This window comes from Amphiura filiformis, chromosome 9 (genome assembly GCF_039555335.1).
Source record: "Amphiura filiformis chromosome 9, Afil_fr2py, whole genome shotgun sequence".
NCBI lineage: Eukaryota > Metazoa > Echinodermata > Ophiuroidea > Amphilepidida > Amphiuridae > Amphiura > Amphiura filiformis.
Genome location: NC_092636.1, coordinates 536,265 through 556,135, shown reverse-complemented (window position 1 = coordinate 556,135; position 19,871 = coordinate 536,265). Strand labels below are relative to the sequence as shown.

The 19,871-nt window shown below is 36.6% G+C and overlaps 9 non-coding genes across 9 annotated transcripts; all 9 read right to left on the bottom strand.

The window, feature by feature from the left end:
- Positions 1-1,206: 1,206 nt before the first annotated feature.
- On the bottom strand, positions 1,207-1,325 carry LOC140161473 (5S ribosomal RNA). The gene has a single exon (XR_011860161.1). It is a non-coding gene; the product is annotated as a 5S ribosomal RNA (ribosomal RNA).
- Positions 1,326-2,744: 1,419 nt separating this feature from the next.
- On the bottom strand, positions 2,745-2,862 carry LOC140161476 (5S ribosomal RNA). The gene has a single exon (XR_011860164.1). It is a non-coding gene; the product is annotated as a 5S ribosomal RNA (ribosomal RNA).
- A 1,395-nt stretch (positions 2,863-4,257) lies between these two features.
- On the bottom strand, positions 4,258-4,376 carry LOC140161408 (5S ribosomal RNA). The gene has a single exon (XR_011860100.1). It is a non-coding gene; the product is annotated as a 5S ribosomal RNA (ribosomal RNA).
- Positions 4,377-5,797: 1,421 nt separating this feature from the next.
- LOC140161489 (5S ribosomal RNA) lies at positions 5,798-5,916 on the bottom strand. The gene has a single exon (XR_011860174.1). It is a non-coding gene; the product is annotated as a 5S ribosomal RNA (ribosomal RNA).
- A 1,422-nt stretch (positions 5,917-7,338) lies between these two features.
- Positions 7,339-7,457, bottom strand: LOC140161479 (5S ribosomal RNA). Its single transcript, XR_011860166.1, has one exon. It is a non-coding gene; the product is annotated as a 5S ribosomal RNA (ribosomal RNA).
- Positions 7,458-8,877: 1,420 nt separating this feature from the next.
- On the bottom strand, positions 8,878-8,996 carry LOC140161467 (5S ribosomal RNA). Its single transcript, XR_011860155.1, has one exon. It is a non-coding gene; the product is annotated as a 5S ribosomal RNA (ribosomal RNA).
- A 1,414-nt stretch (positions 8,997-10,410) lies between these two features.
- On the bottom strand, positions 10,411-10,529 carry LOC140161472 (5S ribosomal RNA). Its single transcript, XR_011860160.1, has one exon. It is a non-coding gene; the product is annotated as a 5S ribosomal RNA (ribosomal RNA).
- Positions 10,530-11,964: 1,435 nt separating this feature from the next.
- LOC140161455 (5S ribosomal RNA) lies at positions 11,965-12,083 on the bottom strand. Its single transcript, XR_011860144.1, has one exon. It is a non-coding gene; the product is annotated as a 5S ribosomal RNA (ribosomal RNA).
- Positions 12,084-13,508: 1,425 nt separating this feature from the next.
- On the bottom strand, positions 13,509-13,627 carry LOC140161402 (5S ribosomal RNA). The gene has a single exon (XR_011860094.1). It is a non-coding gene; the product is annotated as a 5S ribosomal RNA (ribosomal RNA).
- Positions 13,628-19,871: the final 6,244 nt, after the last annotated feature.

Here is a 19,871-nt window from a genome sequence, read left to right as displayed (position 1 = left end):
CCACTTTCACAAAGTAAATTGGTCGTCTTTGGCAAGTCATGAGTAAAATAATTAGAAAAATGTATTATTCCGCCGATTTATCACTTTGGTTCGAGCTATCTTCAGTAGATAGCAAAAAGAAAAAAAACAAACAAAAAACCTCGCACCACATAAAGCCAACACCCCTGACACATTAACAAACAAACAAAGTGCGTCATTTTGCATTTTGCAATGGCAAGTCACGAATAAAATTAGAAACGTATTCCGCCGATTTACCACTTTGGTTCAGTAGATAGCAAAAAAAAAAAAAAAAAAAAAAAAAAAAAAAAAATAAATCGCAACACATAAAACCAACACCCCTTGACATACTAACAAACAAAAAAAATTTAAGCAAACAAACAAACAAACAACATTTTGCATGTTAGATGTGACATGTTTTATTTATTTGATTTTGTACCTGAATCGCATTGACCATGTTGACTTTGTGTAGTCATACACGCACGAGCCAGCATCAAGCGCGTATGCGGTTGAAACAATGACTTCAGCTTACGCGTACGCATTACGCACGTGATACGCATTACAATAGTTATTGTCACCTGACAACAATCACAACAATCCCGGACAGCAGTTTGTCAACACGTGTTTTGAAAATGTTCTGCTCTGTTCAGCTGCAGCTATAGATGATAGGCCTACTGAGATTTCACTCTCATCTAATTACGTCTCATTTATTTTTTCACCACAAGAAAATGCGTCTATAATAATGGGGAAAGGAGGAATTTCTACTTGAACAGTAATTGTTGAAGATGCCTGATCTTTGCAAGTACGTCGTACTCCATAAAAATAGTAAGTTTCAGTAGGATAACTACTTTTTGTTGATTTGTTTTGATACTGATAAAATTGAAAATCACAGAATTTCAGTTGTGTTGTAGTTTGTTGAATTTATCTCACAATTACCAGTAGGCCTATTATAAAACCGTAAAAAGTTTTGGTCTCCCATGCAGCAGCTGACCACGATCGACTCAATGTTGTTGCTGTGTGGAGGCGCTCTGTGATCTGATAGGATAGCCATTAATTTTAAGTTGTTATGCCGTGGTGTTCCAGAAATTGAGGAAAAAAAATCCCATTTTGAACAAAGCCGTTTTGTAGATAGAAAAAAATTAATCACAGCAGATAGAGGACACAAAAACGATCAAGAGTAAAAATAAAAAAGAAGGATCAGAATGCAAAAGTCTACAGCACCCGGTATTCCCAGGCGGGCTCCCATCCAAGTACTAACCGGGCCCGACGTTGCTTAACTTCGGTGATCGGACGAGAACCGGTGTATTCAACGTGGTATGGCCGTAGACATTTGAAGATGCGAATTTAGCTTACTTATAGCTACAGCATTGACCTTTCTTTCAATCGTTTCCGAAATACTGTGCACAAATTTGTAACATCTTCTCATGAAACTTACAAGTAACTCTAATCAAATTGTGCATGGTTCTGATGAGATTCCAGTCTTTTCATTTTAGGAACTATAATAAATCACGGGTTGCACGTCCGGTCAGCGTAAGTTTACCAAATTTAGCGCCACTTTCACAAAGTAAATTGGTCGTCTTTGGCAAGTCATGAGTAAAATAATTAGAAAAATGTATTATTCCGCCGATTTATCACTTTGGTTCGAGCTATCTTCAGTAGATAGCAAAAAAGAAAAAAACAAACAAAAAACCTCGCACCACATAAAGCCAACACCCCTTGACACATTAACAAACAAACAAAGTGCGTCATTTTGCATTTTGCAATGGCAAGTCACGAATAAAATTAGAAACGTATTCCGCCGATTTACCACTTTGGTTCAGTAGATAGCAAAAAAAAAAAAAAAAAAAAGAAATAAATCGCAACACATAAAACCAACACCCCTTGACATACTAACAAACAAACAAAAATTTAAGCAAACAAACAAACAAACAACATTTTGCATGTTAGATGTGACATGTTTTATTTATTTGATTTTGTACCTGAATCGCATTGACCATGTTGACTTTGTGTAGTCATACACGCACGAGCCAGCATCAAGCGCGTATGCGGTTGAAACAATGACTTCAGCTTACGCGTACGCATTACGCACGTGATACGCATTACAATAGTTATTGTCACCTGACAACAATCACAACAATCCCGGACAGCAGTTTGTCAACACGTGTTTTGAAAATGTTCTGCTCTGTTCAGCTGCAGCTATAGATGATAGGCCTACTGAGATTTCACTCTCATCTAATTACGTCTCATTTATTTTTTCACCACAAGAAAATGCGTCTATAATAATGGGGAAAGGAGGAATTTCTACTTGAACAGTAATTGTTGAAGATGCCTGATCTTTGCAAGTACGTCGTACTCCATAAAAATAGTAAGTTTCAGTAGGATAACTACTTTTTTGTTGATTTGTTTTGATACTGATAAAATTGAAAATCACAGAATTTCAGTTGTGTTGTAGTTTGTTGAATTTATCTCACAATTACCAGTAGGCCTATTATAAAACCGTAAAAAGTTTTGGTCTCCCATGCAGCAGCTGACCACGATCGACTCAATGTTGTTGCTGTGTGGAGGCGCTCTGTGATCTGATAGGATAGCCATTAATTTTAAGTTGTTATGCCGTGGTGTTCCAGAAATTGAGGAAAAAAATCCCATTTTGAACAAAGCCGTTTTGTAGATAGAAAAAATTTCATCACAGCAGATAGAGGACACAAAAACGATCAAGAGTAAAAATAAAAAGAAGGATCAGAATGCAAAGTCTACAGCACCCGGTATTCCCAGGCGGTCTCCCATCCAAGTACTAACCGGGCCGACGTTGCTTAACTTCGGTGATCGGACGAGAACCGGTGTATTCAACGTGGTATGGCCGTAGACATTTGAAGATGCGAATTTAGCTTACTTATAGCTACAGCATTGACCTTTCTTTCAATCGTTTCCGAAATACTGTGCACAAATTTGTAACATCTTCTCATGAAACTTACAAGTAACTCTAATCAAATTGTGCATGGTTCTGATGAGATTCCAGTCTTTTCATTTTAGGAACTATAATAAATCACGGGTTGCACGTCCGGTCAGCGTAAGTTTACCAAATTTAGCGCCACTTTCACAAAGTAAATTGGTCGTCTTTGGCAAGTCATGAGTAAAATAATTAGAAAAATGTATTATTCCGCCGATTTATCACTTTGGTTCGAGCTATCTTCAGTAGATAGCAAAAAGAAAAAAAAACAAACAAAAACCTCGCACCACATAAAGCCAACACCCCTTGACACATTAACAAACAAACAAAGTGCGTCATTTTGCATTTTGCAATGGCAAGTCACGAATAAAATTAGAAACGTATTCCGCCGATTTACCACTTTGGTTCAGTAGATAGCAAAAAAAAAAAAAAAAAAAAAAATAAATCGCAACAAAAAAAAAGAAAAAAAAATTTAAGCAAACAAACAAACAAACAACATTTTGCATGTTAGATGTGACATGTTTTATTTATTTGATTTTGTACCTGAATCGCATTGACCATGTTGACTTTGTGTAGTCATACACGCACGAGCCAGCATCAAGCGCGTATGCGGTTGAAACAATGACTTCAGCTTACGCGTACGCATTACGCACGTGATACGCATTACAATAGTTATTGTCACCTGACAACAATCACAACAATCCCGGACAGCAGTTTGTCAACACGTGTTTTGAAAATGTTCTGCTCTGTTCAGCTGCAGCTATAGATGATAGGCCTACTGAGATTTCACTCTCATCTAATTACGTCTCATTTATTTTTTCACCACAAGAAAATGCGTCTATAATAATGGGGAAAGGAGGAATTTCTACTTGAACAGTAATTGTTGAAGATGCCTGATCTTTGCAAGTACGTCGTACTCCATAAAAATAGTAAGTTTCAGTAGGATAACTACTTTTTTGTTGATTTGTTTTGATACTGATAAAATTGAAAATCACAGAATTTCAGTTGTGTTGTAGTTTGTTGAATTTATCTCACAATTACCAGTAGGCCTATTATAAAACCGTAAAAAGTTTTGGTCTCCCATGCAGCAGCTGACCACGATCGACTCAATGTTGTTGCTGTGTGGAGGCGCTCTGTGATCTGATAGGATAGCCATTAATTTTAAGTTGTTATGCCGTGGTGTTCCAGAAATTGAGGAAAAAAAATCCCATTTTGAACAAAGCCGTTTTGTAGATAGAAAAAAATTAATCACAGCAGATAGAGGACACAAAAACGATCAAGAGTAAAAATAAAAAGAAGGATCAGAATGCAAAAGTCTACAGCACCCGGTATTCCCAGGCGGTCTCCCATCCAAGTACTAACCGGGCCCGACGTTGCTTAACTTCGGTGATCGGACGAGAACCGGTGTATTCAACGTGGTATGGCCGTAGACATTTGAAGATGCGAATTTAGCTTACTTATAGCTACAGCATTGACCTTTCTTTCAATCGTTTCCGAAATACTGTGCACAAATTTGTAACATCTTCTCATGAAACTTACAAGTAACTCTAATCAAATTGTGCATGGTTCTGATGAGATTCCAGTCTTTTCATTTTAGGAACTATAATAAATCACGGGTTGCACGTCCGGTCAGCGTAAGTTTACCAAATTTAGCGCCACTTTCACAAAGTAAATTGGTCGTCTTTGGCAAGTCATGAGTAAAATAATTAGAAAAATGTATTATTCCGCCGATTTATCACTTTGGTTCGAGCTATCTTCAGTAGATAGCAAAAAGAAAAAAAAACAAACAAAAAACCTCGCACCACATAAAGCCAACACCCCTTGACACATTAACAAACAAACAAAGTGCGTCATTTTGCATTTTGCAATGGCAAGTCACGAATAAAATTAGAAACGTATTCCGCCGATTTACCACTTTGGTTCAGTAGATAGCAAAAAAAAAAAAAAAAAAAAAAATAAATCGCAACACATAAAACCAACACCCCTTGACATACTAACAAACAAACAAAATTTAAGCAAACAAACAAACAAACAACATTTTGCATGTTAGATGTGACATGTTTTATTTATTTGATTTTGTACCTGAATCGCATTGACCATGTTGACTTTGTGTAGTCATACACGCACGAGCCAGCATCAAGCGCGTATGCGGTTGAAACAATGACTTCAGCTTACGCGTACGCATTACGCACGTGATACGCATTACAATAGTTATTGTCACCTGACAACAATCACAACAATCCCGGACAGCAGTTTGTCAACACGTGTTTTGAAAATGTTCTGCTCTGTTCAGCTGCAGCTATAGATGATAGGCCTACTGAGATTTCACTCTCATCTAATTACGTCTCATTTATTTTTTCACCACAAGAAAATGCGTCTATAATAATGGGGAAAGGAGGAATTTCTACTTGAACAGTAATTGTTGAAGATGCCTGATCTTTGCAAGTACGTCGTACTCCATAAAAATAGTAAGTTTCAGTAGGATAACTACTTTTTTGTTGATTTGTTTTGATACTGATAAAATTGAAAATCACAGAATTTCAGTTGTGTTGTAGTTTGTTGAATTTATCTCACAATTACCAGTAGGCCTATTATAAAACCGTAAAAAGTTTTGGTCTCCCATGCAGCAGCTGACCACGATCGACTCAATGTTGTTGCTGTGTGGAGGCGCTCTGTGATCTGATAGGATAGCCATTAATTTTAAGTTGTTATGCCGTGGTGTTCCAGAAATTGAGGAAAAAAAATCCCATTTTGAACAAAGCCGTTTTGTAGATAGAAAAAAATTCATCACAGCAGATAGAGGACACAAAAACGATCAAGAGTAAAAATAAAAAAGAAGGATCAGAATGCAAAAGTCTACAGCACCCGGTATTCCCAGGCGGTCTCCCATCCAAGTACTAACCGGGCCCGACGTTGCTTAACTTCGGTGATCGGACGAGAACCGGTGTATTCAACGTGGTATGGCCGTAGACATTTGAAGATGCGAATTTAGCTTACTTATAGCTACAGCATTGACCTTTCTTTCAATCGTTTCCGAAATACTGTGCACAAATTTGTAACATCTTCTCATGAAACTTACAAGTAACTCTAATCAAATTGTGCATGGTTCTGATGAGATTCCAGTCTTTTCATTTTAGGAACTATAATAAATCACGGGTTGCACGTCCGGTCAGCGTAAGTTTACCAAATTTAGCGCCACTTTCACAAAGTAAATTGGTCGTCTTTGGCAAGTCATGAGTAAAATAATTAGAAAAATGTATTATTCCGACGATTTAGCACTTTGGTTCGAGCTATCTTCAGTAGATAGCAAAAAGAAAAAAAAAAAACAAAAACCTCGCACCACATAAAGCCAACACCCCTTGACACATTAACAAACAAACAAAGTGCGTCATTTTGCATTTTGCAATGGCAAGTCACGAATAAAATTAGAAACGTATTCCGCCGATTTACCACTTTGGTTCAGTAGATAGCAAAAAAAAAAAAAAAAAAAGAAGAACTAAATCGCAACACATAAAACCAACACCCCTTGACATACTAACAAACAAACAAAAATTTAAGCAAACAAACAAACAAACAACATTTTGCATGTTAGATGTGACATGTTTTATTTATTTGATTTTGTACCTGAATCGCATTGACCATGTTGACTTTGTGTAGTCATACACGCACGAGCCAGCATCAAGCGCGTATGCGGTTGAAACAATGACTTCAGCTTACGCGTACGCATTACGCACGTGATACGCATTACAATAGTTATTGTCACCTGACAACAATCACAACAATCCCGGACAGCAGTTTGTCAACACGTGTTTTGAAAATGTTCTGCTCTGTTCAGCTGCAGCTATAGATGATAGGCCTACTGAGATTTCACTCTCATCTAATTACGTCTCATTTATTTTTTCACCACAAGAAAATGCGTCTATAATAATGGGGAAAGGAGGAATTTCTACTTGAACAGTAATTGTTGAAGATGCCTGATCTTTGCAAGTACGTCGTACTCCATAAAAATAGTAAGTTTCAGTAGGATAACTACTTTTTGTTGATTTGTTTTGATACTGATAAAATTGAAAATCACAGAATTTCAGTTGTGTTGTAGTTTGTTGAATTTATCTCACAATTACCAGTAGGCCTATTATAAAACCGTAAAAAGTTTTGGTCTCCCATGCAGCAGCTGACCACGATCGACTCAATGTTGTTGCTGTGTGGAGGCGCTCTGTGATCTGATAGGATAGCCATTAATTTTAAGTTGTTATGCCGTGGTGTTCCAGAAATTGAGGAAAAAAATCCCATTTTGAACAAAGCCGTTTTGTAGATAGAAAAAAATTCATCACAGCAGATAGAGGACACAAAAACGATCAAGAGTAAAAATAAAAAAAGAAGGATCAGAATGCAAAAGTCTACAGCACCCGGTATTCCCAGGCGGTCTCCCATCCAAGTACTAACCGGGCCCGACGTTGCTTAACTTCGGTGATCGGACGAGAACCGGTGTATTCAACGTGGTATGGCCGTAGACATTTGAAGATGCGAATTTAGCTTACTTATAGCTACAGCATTGACCTTTCTTTCAATCGTTTCCGAAATACTGTGCACAAATTTGTAACATCTTCTCATGAAACTTACAAGTAACTCTAATCAAATTGTGCATGGTTCTGATGAGATTCCAGTCTTTTCATTTTAGGAACTATAATAAATCACGGGTTGCACGTCCGGTCAGCGTAAGTTTACCAAATTTAGCGCCACTTTCACAAAGTAAATTGGTCGTCTTTGGCAAGTCATGAGTAAAATAATTAGAAAAATGTATTATTCCGCCGATTTATCACTTTGGTTCGAGCTATCTTCAGTAGATAAAAAAAAAAAAAAAAAACAAACAAAAACCTCGCACCACATAAAGCCAACACCCCTTGACACATTAACAAACAAACAAAAAGCGACATATTGCATTTGCAATGGCAAGTCACGAATAAAATTAGAAACGTATTCCGCCGATTTACCACTTTGGTTCAGTAGATAGCAAAAAAAAAAAAAAAAAAAAAGAAATAAATCGCAACACATAAAACCAACACCCCCTTGACATACTAACAAACAAAAATTTAAGCAAACAAACAAACAAACAACATTTTGCATGTTAGATGTGACATGTTTTATTTATTTGATTTTGTACCTGAATCGCATTGACCATGTTGACTTTGTGTAGTCATACACGCACGAGCCAGCATCAAGCGCGTATGCGGTTGAAACAATGACTTCAGCTTACGCGTACGCATTACGCACGTGATACGCATTACAATAGTTATTGTCACCTGACAACAATCACAACAATCCCGGACAGCAGTAATTTGTCAACACGTGTTTTGAAAATGTTCTGCTCTGTTCAGCTGCAGCTATAGATGATAGGCCTACTGAGATTTCACTCTCATCTAATTACGTCTCATTTATTTTTCACCACAAGAAAATGCGTCTATAATAATGGGGAAAGGAGGAATTTCTACTTGAACAGTAATTGTTGAAGATGCCTGATCTTTGCAAGTACGTCGTACTCCATAAAAATAGTAAGTTTCAGTAGGATAACTACTTTTTTGTTGATTTGTTTTGATACTGATAAAATTGAAAATCACAGAATTTCAGTTGTGTTGTAGTTTGTTGAATTTATCTCACAATTACCAGTAGGCCTATTATAAAACCGTAAAAAGTTTTGGTCTCCCATGCAGCAGCTGACCACGATCGACTCAATGTTGTTGCTGTGTGGAGGCGCTCTGTGATCTGATAGGATAGCCATTAATTTTAAGTTGTTATGCCGTGGTGTTCCAGAAATTGAGGAAAAAAATCCCATTTTGAACAAAGCCGTTTTGTAGATAGAAAAAAATTCATCACAGCAGATAGAGGACACAAAAACGATCAAGAGTAAAAATAAAAAAGAAGGATCAGAATGCAAAAGTCTACAGCACCCGGTATTCCCAGGCGGTCTCCCATCCAAGTACTAACCGGGCCCGACGTTGCTTAACTTCGGTGATCGGACGAGAACCGGTGTATTCAACGTGGTATGGCCGTAGACATTTGAAGATGCGAATTTAGCTTACTTATAGCTACAGCATTGACCTTTCTTTCAATCGTTTCCGAAATACTGTGCACAAATTTGTAACATCTTCTCATGAAACTTACAAGTAACTCTAATCAAATTGTGCATGGTTCTGATGAGATTCCAGTCTTTTCATTTTAGGAACTATAATAAATCACGGGTTGCACGTCCGGTCAGCGTAAGTTTACCAAATTTAGCGCCACTTTCACAAAAAATTGGTCGTCTTTGGCAAGTCATGAGTAAAATAATTAGAAAAATGTATTATTCCGCCGATTTATCACTTTGGTTCGAGCTATCTTCAGTAGATAGCAAAAAAAAAAAAAAAAAAAAACCTCGCACCACATAAAGCCAACCCCCCTTGACACATTAACAAACAAACAAAGTGCGTCATTTTGCATTTTGCAATGGCAAGTCACGAATAAAATTAGAAACGTATTCCGCCGATTTACCACTTTGGTTCAGTAGATAGCAAAAAAAAAAAAAAAAAAAAATAAATCGCAACACATAAAACCAACACAAACATAACATACTAACAAACAAACAAAAATTTAAGCAAACAAACAAACAAACAACATTTTGCATGTTAGATGTGACATGTTTTATTTATTTGATTTTGTACCTGAATCGCATTGACCATGTTGACTTTGTGTAGTCATACACGCACGAGCCAGCATCAAGCGCGTATGCGGTTGAAACAATGACTTCAGCTTACGCGTACGCATTACGCACGTGATACGCATTACAATAGTTATTGTCACCTGACAACAATCACAACAATCCCGGACAGCAGTTTGTCAACACGTGTTTTGAAAATGTTCTGCTCTGTTCAGCTGCAGCTATAGATGATAGGCCTACTGAGATTTCACTCTCATCTAATTACGTCTCATTTATTTTTTCACCACAAGAAAATGCGTCTATAATAATGGGGAAAGGAGGAATTTCTACTTGAACAGTAATTGTTGAAGATGCCTGATCTTTGCAAGTACGTCGTACTCCATAAAAATAGTAAGTTTCAGTAGGATAACTACTTTTTTGTTGATTTGTTTTGATACTGATAAAATTGAAAATCACAGAATTTCAGTTGTGTTGTAGTTTGTTGAATTTATCTCACAATTACCAGTAGGCCTATTATAAAACCGTAAAAAGTTTTGGTCTCCCATGCAGCAGCTGACCACGATCGACTCAATGTTGTTGCTGTGTGGAGGCGCTCTGTGATCTGATAGGATAGCCATTAATTTTAAGTTGTTATGCCGTGGTGTTCCAGAAATTGAGGAAAAAAAATCCCATTTTGAACAAAGCCGTTTTGTAGATAGAAAAAAATTCATCACAGCAGATAGAGGACACAAAAACGATCAAGAGTAAAAATAAAAAAGAAGGACCAGAATGCAAAAGGCTACAGCACCCGGTATTCCCAGGCGGTCTCCCATCCAAGTACTAACCGGGCCCGACGTTGCTTAACTTCGGTGATCGGACGAGAACCGGTGTATTCAACGTGGTATGGCCGTAGACATTTGAAGATGCGAATTTAGCTTACTTATAGCTACAGCATTGACCTTTCTTTCAATCGTTTCCGAAATACTGTGCACAAATTTGTAACATCTTCTCATGAAACTTACAAGTAACTCTAATCAAATTGTGCATGGTTCTGATGAGATTCCAGTCTTTTCATTTTAGGAACTATAATAAATCACGGGTTGCACGTCCGGTCAGCGTAAGTTTACCAAATTTAGCGCCACTTTCACAAAGTAAATTGGTCGTCTTTGGCAAGTCATGAGTAAAATAATTAGTAAAATGTATTATTCCGCCGATTTATCACTTTGGTTCGAGCTATCTTCAGTAGATAGCAAAAAAAAAAAAAAAAAAAAAAAAAAAAAAAACAAAAAAAAAACCTCGCACCACATAAAGCCAACACCCCTTGACACATTAACAAACAAACAAAGTGCGTCATTTTGCATTTTGCAATGGCAAGTCACGAATAAAATTAGAAACGTATTCCGCCGATTTACCACTTTGGTTCAGTAGATAGCAAAAAAAAAAAAAAAAAGAAATAAATCGCAACACATAAAACCAACACCCCTTGACATACTAACAAACAAACAAAAATTTAAGCAAACAAACAAACAAACAACATTTTGCATGTTAGATGTGACATGTTTTATTTATTTGATTTTGTACCTGAATCGCATTGACCATGTTGACTTTGTGTAGTCATACACGCACGAGCCAGCATCAAGCGCGTATGCGGTTGAAACAATGACTTCAGCTTACGCGTACGCATTACGCACGTGATACGCATTACAATAGTTATTGTCACCTGACAACAATCACAACAATCCCGGACAGCAGTTTGTCAACACGTGTTTTGAAAATGTTCTGCTCTGTTCAGCTGCAGCTATAGATGATAGGCCTACTGAGATTTCACTCTCATCTAATTACGTCTCATTTATTTTTTCACCACAAGAAAATGCGTCTATAATAATGGGGAAAGGAGGAATTTCTACTTGAACAGTAATTGTTGAAGATGCCTGATCTTTGCAAGTACGTCATACTCCATAAAAATAGTAAGTTTCAGTAGGATAACTACTTTTTTGTTGATTTGTTTTGATACTGATAAAATTGAAAATCACAGAATTTCAGTTGTGTTGTAGTTTGTTGAATTTATCTCACAATTACCAGTAGGCCTATTATAAAACCGTAAAAAGTTTTGGTCTCCCATGCAGCAGCTGACCACGATCGACTCAATGTTGTTGCTGTGTGGAGGCGCTCTGTGATCTGATAGGATAGCCATTAATTTTAAGTTGTTATGCCGTGGTGTTCCAGAAATTGAAAAAAAAAAATCCCATTTTGAACAAAGCCGTTTTGTAGATAGAAAAAAATTCATCACAGCAGATAGAGGACACAAAAACGATCAAGAGTAAAAATAAAAAGAAGGATCAGAATGCAAAGTCTACAGCACCCGGTATTCCCAGGCGGTCTCCCATCCAAGTACTAACCGGGCCCGACGTTGCTTAACTTCGGTGATCGGACGAGAACCGGTGTATTCAACGTGGTATGGCCGTAGACATTTGAAGATGCGAATTTAGCTTACTTATAGCTACAGCATTGACCTTTCTTTCAATCGTTTCCGAAATACTGTGCACAAATTTGTAACATCTTCTCATGAAACTTACAAGTAACTCTAATCAAATTGTGCATGGTTCTGATGAGATTCCAGTCTTTTCATTTTAGGAACTATAATAAATCACGGGTTGCACGTCCGGTCAGCGTAAGTTTACCAAATTTAGCGCCACTTTCACAAAGTAAATTGGTCGTCTTTGGCAAGTCATGAGTAAAATAATTAGAAAAATGTATTATTCCGCCGATTTATCACTTTGGTTCGAGCTATCTTCAGTAGATAGCAAAAAAAAAAAAAAACAAACAAAAAACCTCGCACCACATAAAGCCAACACCCCTTGACACATTAACAAACAAACAAAGTGCGTCATTTTGCATTTTGCAATGGCAAGTCACGAATAAAATTAGAAACGTATTCCGCCGATTTACCACTTTGGTTCAGTAGATAGCAAAAAAAAAAAAAAAAAAAAAAAGAAATAAATCGCAACACATAAAACCAACACCCCCTTGACATACTAACAAACAAACAAAATTTAAGCAAACAAACAAACAAACAACATTTTGCATGTTAGATGTGACATGTTTTATTTATTTGATTTTGTACCTGAATCGCATTGACCATGTTGACTTTGTGTAGTCATACACGCACGAGCCAGCATCAAGCGCGTATGCGGTTGAAACAATGACTTCAGCTTACGCGTACGCATTACGCACGTGATACGCATTACAATAGTTATTGTCACCTGACAACAATCACAACAATCCCGGACAGCAGTTTGTCAACACGTGTTTTGAAAATGTTCTGCTCTGTTCAGCTGCAGCTATAGATGATAGGCCTACTGAGATTTCACTCTCATCTAATTACGTCTCATTTATTTTTCACCACAAGAAAATGCGTCTATAATAATGGGGAAAGGAGGAATTTCTACTTGAACAGTAATTGTTGAAGATGCCTGATCTTTGCAAGTACGTCGTACTCCATAAAAATAGTAAGTTTCAGTAGGATAACTACTTTTTTGTTGATTTGTTTTGATACTGATAAAATTGAAAATCACAGAATTTCAGTTGTGTTGTAGTTTGTTGAATTTATCTCACAATTACCAGTAGGCCTATTATAAAACCGTAAAAAGTTTTGGTCTCCCATGCAGCAGCTGACCACGATCGACTCAATGTTGTTGCTGTGTGGAGGCGCTCTGTGATCTGATAGGATAGCCATTAATTTTAAGTTGTTATGCCGTGGTGTTCCAGAAATTGAAAAAAAAAAAATCCCATTTTGAACAAAGCCGTTTTGTAGATAGAAAAAAATTAATCACAGCAGATAGAGGACACAAAAACGATCAAGAGTAAAAATAAAAAGAAGGATCAGAATGCAAAAGTCTACAGCACCCGGTATTCCCAGGCGGTCTCCCATCCAAGTACTAACCGGGCCCGACGTTGCTTAACTTCGGTGATCGGACGAGAACCGGTGTATTCAACGTGGTATGGCCGTAGACATTTGAAGATGCGAATTTAGCTTACTTATAGCTACAGCATTGACCTTTCTTTCAATCGTTTCCGAAATACTGTGCACAAATTTGTAACATCTTCTCATGAAACTTACAAGTAACTCTAATCAAATTGTGCATGGTTCTGATGAGATTCCAGTCTTTTCATTTTAGGAACTATAATAAATCACGGGTTGCACGTCCGGTCAGCGTAAGTTTACCAAATTTAGCGCCACTTTCACAAAGTAAATTGGTCGTCTTTGGCAAGTCATGAGTAAAATAATTAGAAAATGTATTATTCCGCCGATTTATCACTTTGGTTCGAGCTATCTTCAGTAGATAGCAAAAAAGAAAAAAACAAAACAAAAACCTCGCACCACATAAAGCCAACACCCCTTGACACATTAACAAACAAACAAAGTGCGACAATTTGCAATAACAAGTCACGAATAAAATTAGAAACGTATTCCGCCGATTTACCACTTTGGTTCAGTAGATAGCAAAAAAAAAAAAAAAAAAAAAAAAAAAAAAATCGCAACACATAAAACCAACACCCCCTTGACATACTAACAAACAAAAATTTAAGCAAACAAACAAACAAACAACATTTTGCATGTTAGATGTGACATGTTTTATTTATTTGATTTTGTACCTGAATCGCATTGACCATGTTGACTTTGTGTAGTCATACACGCACGAGCCAGCATCAAGCGCGTATGCGGTTGAAACAATGACTTCAGCTTACGCGTACGCATTACGCACGTGATACGCATTACAATAGTTATTGTCACCTGACAACAATCACAACAATCCCGGACAGCAGCTGTTTGTCAACACGTGTTTTGAAAATGTTCTGCTCTGTTCAGCTGCAGCTATAGATGATAGGCCTACTGAGATTTCACTCTCATCTAATTACGTCTCATTTATTTTTTCACCACAAGAAAATGCGTCTATAATAATGGGGAAAGGAGGAATTTCTACTTGAACAGTAATTGTTGAAGATGCCTGATCTTTGCAAGTACGTCGTACTCCATAAAAATAGTAAGTTTCAGTAGGATAACTACTTTTTTTTTTTTTGTTTTGATACTGATAAAATTGAAAATCACAGAATTTCAGTTGTGTTGTAGTTTGTTGAATTTATCTCACAATTACCAGTAGGCCTATTATAAAACCGTAAAAAGTTTTGGTCTCCCATGCAGCAGCTGACCACGATCGACTCAATGTTGTTGCTGTGTGGAGGCGCTCTGTGATCTGATAGGATAGCCATTAATTTTAAGTTGTTATGCCGTGGTGTTCCAGAAATTGAGGAAAAAAAATCCCATTTTGAACAAAGCCGTTTTGTAGATAGAAAAAAATTAATCACAGCAGATAGAGGACACAAAAACGATCAAGAGTAAAAATCAAAAAGAAGGATCAGAATGCAAAAGTCTACAGCACCCGGTATTCCCAGGCGCTCTCCCATCCAAGGATCTAATCGGGCACTCAACCCACCAATCATTGAGCCCTGTTGAGCAGCCGGTTTCCTCAACGGACCAATCACTGAGCTCTGTTGAGCAAGCCCTTTGCTCAACAGACCAATCACCGACCAATGTTGAGGACGAGTGACCTTTGTGACCTTCCTTCATGATAATGGTCAAAGGTCGATCAGCTGTTTTGATACTCGCGAAACAATTCATTCACTCGAAGACACACAAATAAACAGTAATTTTGAGTAAATAAGAGCACGAATAAAAATGGTAAATGGACAGAAAGACATCGGGATCCGTCAGCAGTGCTATGTTCGTGCACGGTGTACTCTGAAACCCCTAAGTGAGTGAAAAAACGTAAATTTAGGTAAGCTTAAATTCTAATATATGTCATGATGTAGCACATATTATGTACCGTATCTGTACTATAGTGTAGTGAGTCTGTACTGCTGTTGATACTACACTACGCCCCATGTTTCAATCGGCACGATGTGTGCTGACTACTGAAACGCCTCAGTGAGTTAGAAAATGTTAATTAGGGAAGCTTATAAATAGTGTGTGTATCTGATCTGTACTGTACTTGATGCTGATCATACTCATCATGTTGTGTCTTGATAGTACTACTGGATCCAGGTGTGTGTGTGTATTTAGATAGGATTGTATACGGAACTGAAAGAAAACCGAGTGTGTTTATACGTAAACTCATCATTATAGCCTGCAAGTTTTATACGGTACCGGTATCGAGTTTGTTGAACAGGGTCTTTCCATTCATTGTGTGTGATGCACTCTGCACATGGGAACAGGGTGAATACATAAATCGTATTTAGTCGTTGCACTTACCCGAACTGGATAGGCTAGCGCAACTTGCAATACTAAAATTTTTATTTGAATGAATACAGCTGTCAACTGCTGTACGTACGCAATCTTTCAAATTATGAAACACAAAAAAACGTGTCACGGTTAAATTCTTCCCACGTTACGCACACAATGGCAGTGGCGCTACTGGGGGCGGGGGGGGCAAGGGGACATCCCCAAAAATGTAAATTTCCACTTTTTGCGGCAATTTTGCACAATTTTTGACAATTTAACACCCTAACATTCACTTCCCCCATGCCCCCCCCCGAATATATTCCTGGTGCCACCACTCACACTTGGGCGTTCATCACACCGTGTACACAGACAATTGTCATGCTTTTAGCAGCTGTGTTCATTCAGATGAAATTTGCACTATATGTAGGCCTAGTATAATATCACACAGAACAGTATCATAAATCATACACTCATGTAGCCATATAAGAACATTGTTATGTATGTTTTTAAGGGGGTACTACACCCCTGTGGTAAATTTGTGACTATTTTTGCATTTTTCTCAAAAAATAATAACACAATGGTAACAAAATTTATGTATATTATTGGGGCAAGGAATCCAATTACTACACTGAAATTTCAGTTACCCAAGACAAGCGGTTCAGTATATATGATAGGAAATGAAGTACATCCTAGCGGTACCCTATTTCTTATCATAATTAACGAACCGCTTGTCTTGGGTCACTGGAATTCCAGTGTAGTAATTGGATACCTTGCCCCAATAATATACATAACTGTTGATACCACTGTGTTATTAGTTTTTAAGAAAAATGCAAAAAATAGACAAAATTTCTCGAGGGTGTAGTACCCCCTTAATATCAAGAATAATAAACATATTGATGGTTCAAAAATAGGATGTAAACAAAATAGTCTAGTCTTGTGCCCAGTGCATCGTACTGACGCCACCTCATTGACATCGTGTTTAAGACTGCGCTCAGTCTAATTTTTATAGTGTACCTCGAAAAGGTATGACAGATCCCTGCATAAAAATACACTGCGTGGTACTGAGGCAGAATTACATAATTATCAAAGGTTTGAAATTACCCATGTAATGTTACCAATATTAAGGGGGTACTACACCCCTGGCCAATTTTGTGCCTATTTTTGCATTTTTCTCAAAAATTATGGTGCATTGGTGACAGGTAAAATATGTATATTATAGGGGCAAAGACTACAATTACTGCACTGAAAATTCAACAACTCAAGGCAAGTAGTTATTGATTTATTGATCAAATATTGGTTTTCCCTCATTTTTGACTGTAACTCCACAACTGTTGTCTGTGCTGAAATAAAATCTCCAGTGCAGTAGTTGTAGTCCTTGCCCCTATAATTTACTTATCTTACTTGTCACCAATGCGCTATAATTTTTGAGAAAAATGCAAAATAGGTACAAAATTGGGCAGGGGTGTAGTACCCCCTTAATAAAAAGTGATTACATTTTTGTATCGTGGATCAAATAATCACTTTGGCCAACAAATCTATGAAGTGTGCTTATTTTCACCATATAGATTTATATGGGATAAAGTGGAACTGGTTATTAATTCTGTTCAATTCTGTTTGCATTTGTTTTAGGGATGGTGGGACCTCATGGCTAGAATCCATCTTCCAAGACTGGATTGGTGATGGTATGGTCATCAGACTTGACATTTGGCACTGGTTCCACTGGTGGGATAAAGCAGTCACTGCCAAGTATGGAGTGTTCATCAATGTACTGGCATACAACAAACATGACATGGACCAAGTCATCCAAGCCATCCGCAAAGGGAAGAAGGACTTCTCGCAGTACAGTGATAAAGAAATGCTGTATTTCGTCAAGCCACATCGGGCATATTCATGTATTGTTTTTAAAATAACATGGATAACATGCAAATATAGTACTCCAAAAATCTAGACTCGGGTAGCAATCTCAACATTGAGATTGGATGGTTCAAATCCATCTCTAGTTCTCGGTTTATTAATGATTTGCATATGCACCATGTACAGGGGAATACAAGATAGTTCAAGTCACTGTAAAATTAACACCACAATAAATACAAGCAAGATAAATATGTGGTGTGCTGAATCGTATGTTACTATATATATCTGGGAGTGGGATGAGAATGAGCGAATGATGTATTGATTAATTTGTGATTGATTGGTGACTCATTGATGATTGTCTGATAGGTTGGTGATTGATCTGTTTGACTGATTGGTCAGTGATTGATTGATTATTAATTATTAATTTGTTATCAATTGATTGGATATTGTTATTGATTGTTTGATTCATTATTGATTTGGTGGTTGATGATGATTATTGATTTGATTGATTATCAATTGATTTGTGATTGATTGCAGCACACAGAAGATATTTACATTCTGTCCTATTACAATGCGGTCACCGATTACGAGCACTTCAAGCATGAAGTTGATGAGGAGCTGCTGAGGAGGAAAAATGCTTCCAAAAATAGAGTGTAGGTAACTCAAGCAAAGCATTTTGATGCTTGATACCAACTGAATGCTGTGGTTTTACAGTTTTATAGTATTGTTTTACATGTAACTCATGAATATTAATGTCCTTGCATTAATTACAGGAATGTTTATTAATTCATTATTATTAATGCATTCAAGATTATTAATTGCATGAATATTAATAAAGCAACATCAATATTAATGAGGTCATGAGTACTAATGAGGTCACATGACTATTAATGACTTCATTGGTATTCATGACCTCATTAATATTCATGTAATTTCTACATATCTGCAGAATATTAATGTACTTGTGTACTTTTAATGAGGTTACATGAAATTTTCTTTTAAAACTTAACATGGATAACATGCAAAGGTATAGTACACCAAAAATCTAGACTCTGGTAGCAATCTCAACATTGAGATTGGATGGTTCAAATCCATCTCTAGTTCTCGGTTTATTAATGATTTGCATGTGCACCATGTACAGGGGAATACAAGATAGTTCCAGTAACTGTAAAAGTAATGCCACAATAAATACAAGCAAGATATTAATGAGATCATGAATACTAATGAGGTCACATGACTATTAATGTCCTCATTGGTATTCTTGACCTCATTAATATTCATGTAATTCTACATATCTGTTGAATATTAATGTACTTGTGTATATTAATGAGGTTACATGAATGTTTATTAATTCATGAATATTAATGACTTGTATTATTATTAGCTATCAGCAATACTGAGAGACAGTAATTATGAATTTAGTATAAATATCCTTTGGTAATGACAGCAATTATAATTTATTATTCCATATCTGTTGAATATTAATGTACTTGTGTATATTAATGAGGTTACATGAATGTTTATTAATTCATGAATATTAATGACTTGTAACTTATTATTGCTATCTACTGAAGACAGTAATTATGTAATTTTCTATTACTATCACATGACTATAAATAACCTCATTGGTATTCATGACCTCATTAATATTCATGTAATTTCTACATATCTGTTGAATATTAATGTGCTTGTGTTTATTAATGAGGTTACAGGAATGTTTATTAAGTGATGAATATTAATGACTTGGATTTTAATTAGGTAACAGCAATGTTAATGAGATCATGAATACTAATGAGGTCATATGACTATTAATGACCTCATTGGTATTCATGACCTCATTGGTATTCATGACCTCATTAATATTTATGTAATGTTTACATATCTGTTGAATATTAATGTACTTGTGTATATTAATGAGGTAACAGGGATGTTTATTAATTGATGAATATTAATGACTTGGATTTTAATTAGGTAACAGCAATATTAATGAGATCATGAATACTAATGAGGTCACATGACTATTAATGACCTCATTGGTCTACATTACCTCATTAATATAATATTCATGTAATTTCTATATCTCTGTTGAATATTAATGTACTTGTGTATATTAATGAGGTTAC